The following is a 9349-nucleotide window of genomic DNA, read 5'->3' as shown; positions in this document are numbered from 1 at the left end:
CCCCACCCTTTCTTATCTATTCTCTAAAACTGGCATTTTCATCCCTTGATTTTGAACAGCAATGCATGTGCTTCCTGCTTCTTAACACCTATGGAAAAGGTAAACCACAGAAACTCCCTCATGCACAAAATTAATACAAAATAAATCTGGTTGATCACATTTTTCTAATAGCTTTTTGGCTTGGTTGCTTTAGGCTGAATTATTAAACTAAAAAGGGCAGACCCTAGCTGAAATGACAAATTCCTGGGCTCTACACCTGTATTCCCTTCTCAAGCTGGTGTAAATCTGGAGTGATTCCATTGGAGTCCAAGAATCATTCCAGGAACACCACACTTATGCATCTGGCAAAGCACAATAGTGCACTTATGTCTTTGGGCAGCCTGGCTCCTCCTCTCATCTGAGAGAAAAGAAAACAGAAAAACTGGGCAAGTTACACAGTTTTCTAGCATTTACCTACATTATTAAGACACTGTTCAAAGACAACAAATCATTAGCCAGAGGTGTTCAAGTCTGACAGAAAATCAGAGAACTAGAGAGATGAAGATGGCACACTCAGTATTTCATCTAGTTTCTCCTGCAAAACACAAGAAGCTTCACACAGTGAAACTTTCCCAATCATTTTCAAAGGAGTTCTGGGAAGGAAAATGGCTCTTTCTTTCTCATCCAAGCCAGCAGCTGACATCCTACTTGTATTCAGAAGTGTGTTACCCCAACCCTTACACAGTTCCTAAGATATTTTCATGTTTGATGTGATCATTCTTCCCAGTTGACAGAGAAAATTTCTACTTGTAGATGCTTTCATCTCACTCTTCATGGTATTCTTTAAAGCCAGCTTCTCAGTATACTTCATTAATTTACTACTATTGTGATATTGTGTAACCTGGAACAGATGCTCAAGTTTCATGGAACATTTAAGCACATTATTTGAATCAATCTCTGTTCAGCAAAAATGTCAACATATGCTTAGCTGTAAGTATTCACTCAGAAACTCTGCAGAGCACAAAAAGACTGCTGGAATGAGGCCGGCCTCCAGCACTATTTATACAGATAGAGACAGTTCTAGCATGGCTCCTGGTTATTCAGGGTGATTCATTTCACAGCAGAGCTTTACTGTTAATCCTCCAGCTTTCCATAGGAGAAAAACATTAATTGTGCCATCTAGATTTAAGGCAACATTTAAAAACAAGCAGTAAGTCAGAGCATATGCTTTGTGTACCTGTTCTTCTTTTAGTCTTATTTGGAATTTCAGCTCTGCCTGAGGCCCAGCCAGTGAATATTGCCCTTTTGCCTTTCTGTCTGTTGGCATCTCAACAAGAGCATCAAGCCTCTGCCATTTTGCAGTGCCACACACACATTGCAAGTGCATCAAGTCACTCCTAACCAGACACATACTTTTTTGTGGAGGAGATGGTCAGACTGCTGGTACCTGTTGAAGACAGGGCTCAGGGGCTTACTGGTGTGTCAGCCTTACACAGTCCACAGTTTGAAATAGTTTTTTTCCTCTTGCTTGCTTGCTTAATTTGCAAGCATACTTTTCTCTTCAGTAAGGTCAGATCAACATACATTTCAAAATGATATTCTGGAGTTGGTAGAATGAGCTAAAAGCCATTCAAATGCATAGTGCTCATAATTTATATTAGTCTGTCACATATCTGAGAAAAAGGTTGTGTATAAATAGTTTCATTCCTGTACAAAATTGTACCCACAGGGAAATGAAAACTAAGTTTCATCACTCCTAAGAAATAACTTCCATGCATAATTCCCTTGAAGACCAGTGGGTTTTAATAGCTGGAGTATTTCATTATATGAACCTGAATCTCTAATACATTAAACTTAAAGCAAAGGTATTTAACCATTATTTTAAACATCACTTACCATCTCATTCTGTTTCTAAGTATAAATAAAGTGTATTCTGTCAGGCAGTAGACACCCTAGTAGGTGCTAATTAATCACATATCAACAAATAAGCAGGTTAAAATGACTGCAGTGTCTCCAGCATGGAAGCAGCTTTTTGCTACATTAAGTTATAGAAACAGTTGCTGGCAGTATCTCATCTTAAATCAGTTCTCAGAAAACATCATTACCCCAAGTCTTAAGTCACACAGAATTCTGACTGTTACCCACTACACACAGTGTAGTACTCTGTAGTAGTCTGTTGTGTGCAGAAATTTAACTTTGTGATTCTTACATATCTCTCAGGCTGCAGTGCTGAAGACATGAAACCTTCATTAGTAAGTAAAATTTGAAATAATCTATTGTTTATTGGGAAGATGGACTGATAATTCTCTCTTTTCAATTTCGTTATAAATCCAGAAAAATTTAAAACAAAACAAAACAAAACAGATTAATATAATCTAATCCCAATGGAAAATTCCATAAACAGGTTGTTCTTGCAACTCACTGCTGCAGCTGTCATACATAGCCCCTGTTCTGGCACACTCTCCCATAAAATTCAGTCCTATCTTTCAGCCAGCTATCACTGATGGCAGAGGGAACCTATGGAATTATAACATCTCTCCGAACATTGAGCTCACTGATAGTAGCAACTGCCAAATCCTGGCTCTCCTGGAAACTCAGAGCAAGTGCTTGTCTTCACAGCTGCCACCTCTTAAGAAAGGAACTGTTGTGTTCCCATATCCCATCATCCAAGAAAAGGAAAGAAACCCATCCCAGGATGCAATGCCATAACTTAAAACAATTTTGCTCACAATATACTTGCAAGGTAGGAGGAGAAGAACATAATTTGGACTTGATGAAGCTGGACTTGTTAAAATCAAAAGGTACCCCAAGGCAGAATTCAGAATAAGCACAGGAATCCCTATTGGATTTAAATGACTAATTGCATGATAAATATAATAAACACATACACATGAATCTATATATGCATATAAATGCATGGTGGAAAAAGAGGTGATCACCATCGCTATGATGGTAGTTGAGGTTGTCAAATAATGTTGTAGGGGGAGGAGGGCAGATGGAAGGAAACAACGGAAACTTATCCAGTTCAGTTAAACTAACAGAAATTAGATCTGGAAACCAGAATCTCATTCACCTTTTGCTCCCAACTGATTCTTTTTATGAGAAATTACTGTGAAAATTTCAAAGTGCAGCATTGTTTCAACTGATGTATTTCATAAATATATATTTGGTATGTTTTTTTTCCAGGAAAACATTTTTCTTCTCTTCCCCTTCAAAACTTGTTTCAGCCTGAAGCAGCTCTTTGCTTGAAAGGTAATCTTATGTCATAAAATTCAATTTTAAAACATCTTAGAGGGTTCTAAAAAAATGAATACACGTACCCTCTTACTGGTAACATTAGAAAAAAAATGTCAGAGGGCAAAATATGTTTTGGTTTATGGAAAAAAGAAAAAACAACAAACAAAAAAATAATTCACAGGCCCAAGCTCATCTCATTTCATTTTGTAGAGTGTCCTACAGTCCTTGTTTCAAGTTGGCAAATGGGCTTCTTCAGTAGGTAGTGCACAGTGCTAGCTGCTATCATGCATTAATCCTGGCATACCTGAACCCAGACAACTGTATTTTATAAGTGGATCTTTATATTAGATCTTTGTGAAACCACAGAATCTCTTTCCCTTCCAACACTCAATAAACAGCTTAGTCAAGGTTTTGACTATCTGTTTCATTTAATTACATATCCCTTGATTTATGGTTCAGGAAGGGCTGTAAATGAGGACATCACATTCGCAATCCAACCTCAAAATGTTTTCAAAATCAGCAACAAAAATCCTCACAAGAAGTCTTATGAAAACAATCCCCCTGGGAGCCAGATGCAGCACAGCCTAGCTGATTTCTGTGTTTACTGAACAGGAGAGATGAATGGTTGACTTTGATTTTTTCATAGGTGTGCAAATAAGGAGCATTAGACTTGCTTATCCTGAAGTGTTTACCTTCATCTGTCAGTGTTGGGAGCCAAATACGAGGCCCTGTGCTCCGGGAGAAGCATGTGCCAGGAGATATAAGGCTGAGTTACTGTGGCTTGGCAGCACTACATGATACCAGAAAGGCAGGCTATCAATTCACAGGAGCAGTAAGCAGCAGAAGTCATAAACCAGTTTCTAGATGTGCAGTCAATCCACCTCAGTCAGACATCAGTCCCAGTAAGCAGATAAAACAAAAGGAGAAGCAAAAACCTGAAGAAACCCACATCACAGCCCTGGTCCCAACACGCCCAAATACAGGATTCCATCTGCCTAGATCCGCAGCAAGCTGTGCACTCTGTCATACCACCCCTAAGTATAGCTGGACAAGAAAAATGCCTGATAAGAACAGTCTCAAATAATTAAACTCATGAGTAGCAATTTCAGAAGAAGCTCTGGGATCTGGGATAAACTCAGAGTCCTTCAGTATATACAGTCTTACATTATCCAAGTTGTATTTTTGGTCCATACAGCAAACTTCAAAGCTGCAGGGGTCTATTATGACCCACTACACAAATCCACCCAACGATTCCCTCAACTGTGCTATAGTACGCAGGCTGTATTGTAGCTTTTAAAGTTAGCCCAAGTGTCTTTCAAAATACCTGTGGGTTACTCAGAACTCAACACTCTTTGACAAGTTATTCTATTGGTGAATTATATCCTATTATATAAACTGTTAAAATAATTTTTCTTACTAGCATATTAAAACAGAAATCTCTTCCTTCTTTGTATGTTTTCTCTTAACCTAGGAAAGATTAAGACTTTGAGCTTTTGATCTAAGGCAGGTGTTCAAGACTTCCAGTCATTCTTTTCCAGTTTTAAAAGGACTGGGAGAACAGATATGACATCCTTGAAGGAACCAACACTACAACCAGTCCTACTTTGAGTTTGCCAATATATTTCTATTTTTTTTCAGTCAGAAACTTTCCATTGGGAGCTACTGGATAACCCTCATGCTGTGCAGTGGTCAAGGTGAAACTTCATGAAAGGTGCTGGTGCACACAGTGGGACTTCTGACCAACAAGAGTCAGCAGCTGCAAGCACAGGCAAAGGTCTCTAGCTGGCAGCCATTACATAAATAAATATGGCACTGAAGTTTCTCCTCCATGACAGTCACATCAAGGATGTAAATGTGATTCTCACAAGTCTTCGGTAAATTTTCTTTTCTTTTTTTTTTTGCTTTTGATAGAACATTTTGGAACGTTTGTACTGCATGGCAACAGGTAACAAAAATTGACATATTCTATTTTTAACAAAACTGAATTCTTGCTTGTTTTCAGCCCTAGGTATTTCATCAGGGTTACAAACAGAGGTAACAAACTTCCTTTATCCTTGCCATTACTGAGATGATGTTCTAGCAGTAAGCAGAGCTCTAAGGCAGAAAGTTTAAAATAACTCCTTCAACCACAGAAGTTTACCTAAGAAAAATACCCTTCTAATGTTTCTTTTTAAAAATCAAAGGCAATATTTCAGTCTAGTTCATCTTGAATCAGATCACTGGATCCACATCTTCCCCACAGAGAATGCAGAGACAAATCTTATAATTCCCATGCTGGTTCACTCACCCTGAGGCTGAGAGGAAGATCCAGGCCACTTGCAAGTGACTGATGAGCTGGCTGATGGGCAGGAAGGTAGGTAAGAGGCCAGACAGTGTGATGGCCCTTGCACAACTGCCCAGAAGCCACATGGCTCACTGCACTAAGTGCTCTGTGGGGGCTTACTTTGTGCACTGCAGTCTGGAGAGTCAGGCACCTCGCTTTTGTTCTCACACAGTCTTTATTAAATGGTCTTTTGTTAGGCTTATAGTTAAGATTAATGCACCTCAGTGAAGTACCAGCTCGGTGATTTTTCATTTGATGGGTCCAATGCAAAACTGGACAAGTAATTAGAATATTTCACCCCCTACAACTGAACGTATTCCTGAAGTTTAAAGTACTGTACAATAATAAACAGCTGTTGCTGATATTACAATTATTTTCCACATTTTGAAATGCTTTTGATTCAGATATACAGGAAAGTGAGTTAATCTACTGATTACTCTGAAATAGGAAAAGCTGCATTTTACCATTCCCTTACTACCAGCTACTGTGTGTCAAAATCCCCCATCTTGTACTAGGACTCATGTTGTCTTTCAGCACAGAAAAGTCTGGGTTTAAATTCAGGCCTCTCCTTTGTCTCCTTTACAGAAGAACCAAAAGCCTTCACTGGAGCCAAGACAGTGCACCATGCCGAGGCACACGTCCTTCAGCTCTTGGGACAACAGGGAGATAGCTGCAAGATGGTTTCTGGCTGGTGCACCTTTCTAATACTGGGAGCAATTTTGTCTCCAAAAGCCTTCTTTAATTTCAAAGTAGGAAAGTAGTGGAAATAAAATGAGCTGCCTTTAAGAACCCTCTGCAATTTCAGGCGAATGTCACCGATTGCTGATTTTCATATGCCATAAAACAAAAAATAGCAAAGGAACTATTATCACAAGATCTATTATTCTGAGAGTCAGTCTCTAGGCCTTGCAGGAGGAGAAAGCAAAAGTGCTGATTTTTTAATTTATAACACAATGCGTACTTTTATTGTAAGGAATAGAAAAAATTACTCTTGTAAATATTTCTCTTGCTCGCTCTGTGTACTTTAGGTAGGTCATCCACACCATCCCTGTCACAGTGTGCTCTCCCAACATCCTTACCTGTGCTGCATGTAACCTTTTCAGCTGAACCAGCTGCCAAATGAACTTGTAAGGAAACATCAGAACAGGTTGGCCCCTGGGAGTATGCTGGATTCTGGAGCTCTATTCCAAAAGTCACAAATCACCTTCTGAATATGCTTTTCAGCAGCCTGAGAACTCTATCTGGTTCAACAACCTACCAGAGACCATGTAGCACAGCCTACCAGATTTTACATACAATTCTAAAATCTCTAGCTCAGCCTTTTTTATTGACAAGTCAGGGCAAAGAGGGAAAGAGAAGCTCTGAAGAAATTAAATACTTTCCCTATCATCAAGTTGCCCAACTTTGAAACTTCTTATTCAGATAACTTCAGATTCAATCAAATTACCAGCTGCCTACCTCCCACTCATGCCAAAATTAAAACTCAGCAGAGTATGAATGAATGAATGAATTTCTGGAAGACAGCAAATTTTGTCCTCAGCTGAAGAGTGTCCCCTGTTGCTCTGTAACAGCTGACCAATGATGCAAGTACAAGATTCTGAGTTAGACTTAACAGAATGATATTCACTTAATAAAAAAGTATCAGATAAAGCACCTTGTTCTGCTGTTACTTTCTGACACAGCAAGAGATCTTGCAGTAGAAGTACACAAGATGCATTGAGAGAAGCAGTACTAATTTCATTTTACATCTAGTCACAGAAAGAGCAAGTGAATTATTCCTTCCCATTAACAGGCAGAATTAAACTCTAACCTACTGAATCCTAATCTTTATCTGCTTCCCAGTCAATTTGCAATTTATTCTTAATTTCTTATCAGCTCTTCTGAAGCAATTTTACATCTCTTGTAGGAAAAATATCAAAATATAACCTATTCTTATTTGTGCTACAGTAGACTTCATAAAAGGAATTCAAGAAATAGTACATGCAGATAATTAAGAAGTTATAAACACTTCTTACATTGCCAACTGATTTATCTCCTTAGAAGTCAGTGAGCTTATTTTTTGTGGGCACTGCAGGGCTTTCATGAGCTGAAACTTTATCGTTTCCAGAGGAATGAATCCACTCCCTTTTGACCCTAGACATATCTGTATCCTAACAACTACACAAAACAATAGCAAAGTGTGACTAAACGTGAATGGCAATGTACTGCTGACAAGCTCTGACCATTAACATTTTTCTTTCTGTTTAACTCAGCAGGCGAAAGGCAGCTAACAGAAGCCGTCTGCTGTTATGAGCACTCACAAGCATTTCATTGTGAGCATGTAAAGAAAATGAGTTTAATTCCTTCTGAGAATGCTACTTTCTAGGCTTTCATTATTTCTTTACAGATTAATTGTGGATAAATGCAAACAGCACATTTTGAAACAGGACACTTTCCTCTGTTGGGATTTTAGAAGCCTGCAACCGAAGCAGGTGAAATAATTGAGATGTACAAGGCCAACATCTGCTGTGCAATTGTTCTGATGTGATTAGTTTTGCAACAGTGTTATTAAAAGAAGGATATAGTCCTTTTATAGCTTAACTGATCGCATTTAGATGTTACTGAAGTTTGAACTCAATGGGAAACATTCTGCAGGGGTCAGGAGGGACTGCCCCTCACACTAGCACACAGCCTTATTATTAAATGCTATCAAGACTAGCCCTCCTCCTTTCTTGTGCAAATACTAGCTAATCTGATGATACAGACAAGCTATTTCCAACCTTGCCTGCAATACTGTCCTGAAGGAAGACAACGAGCCCTGCCCATTTCTCTGGAAAAATCATTGTAGGTGCCCATGTTCAGGAAAAGATTTGTGGCACCTAATCATGAATGGATGGAAGAACATGTGTGCTGTCCAGAATATGAATGCTATGATTCTGCGCTTAGCATTTCCAACTGTTCACTCTGCATGGCTTCCTGCTCACAGCTCTGGTTGCTCTGACTTCTGTTCTGTGACACCTGCCTTAGTCGTTCTGTTATACCTTAATAATTAACACTAAATTCTGGATTCCAGTGAAGATACTTGGCACTTATAATTTTGGGAGAACAGTACCTTGCTTCTAGGCATACAAGTCCAGGAATTCCTTTTGTTCTTTGTTCTCCTACAATCAATAAGACTTATACAAGATCAGTCCACAACAACTGTTCCAGAAAAGTTAATCAGGTAATAAAGAGACATTCCTAAAACACTAAGCTTCACATTTCTCTGTCTATAGATATGATAAGAATCAGATCTAATGAAGCCTTTGGCTGCTGTAAACTGATATTAGCACTGAAATCAATGTAGATGTACTGATAAAGATCTAGACAGAAAGATTAATTAAAACATTTTTTTCAAAATAAAAATAAAGGCCATACAGCAATGTTCACTTATAAGAGAGCCTCTTCTTATAAACATCATTTTGCAGCTCTTTGAATTGTTACTGGAGACTTCTACGGAACTTAAATATAAAGGGGCAATTTTGAAGTACAAAAAAATTAAATAAAGAAAAGCAAATCCCACTCTTGGTGAATTATGGAGAGTCTGTGAAGGGCAGTAAGTGTGAGAATCCAATCCCTGCTCATAGAAAGAGCCCTACTGTATGTTCCTACAAATATTGATGTTTGAAATCCAAAGCACATGTGATGCATTAGCGTGAAACAGGGATTACATACATGCTGCTCTCTGCCCTGCAGTTCAGGAAAAGTCTTTATGTAATGTAGAACTGAAAGACTTATGAGGGAATCCAATGGACTGTTATCGTGTAAAAATATCAGTACTCTCCAAAGTCA

The 9349-nt window shown here is 38.6% G+C and overlaps 1 long non-coding RNA gene across 1 annotated transcript; it reads left to right on the top strand.

Annotated features, from left to right (window-relative positions):
* Positions 1-3163: 3163 nt before the first annotated feature.
* LOC107315781 lies at positions 3164-9017 on the top strand. The gene is made up of 3 exons (XR_004307677.1): positions 3164-3231; positions 4855-5090; positions 6125-9017. It is a non-coding gene; the product is annotated as an uncharacterized LOC107315781 (long non-coding RNA).
* Positions 9018-9349: the final 332 nt, after the last annotated feature.

The sequence above is a fragment of the Coturnix japonica genome, chromosome 6 (assembly GCF_001577835.2).
Source record: "Coturnix japonica isolate 7356 chromosome 6, Coturnix japonica 2.1, whole genome shotgun sequence".
Lineage (NCBI taxonomy): Eukaryota > Metazoa > Chordata > Aves > Galliformes > Phasianidae > Coturnix > Coturnix japonica.
Note: the sequence above shows the minus strand (reverse complement) of the source record. Positions and strands in the feature narration are given on the sequence as shown.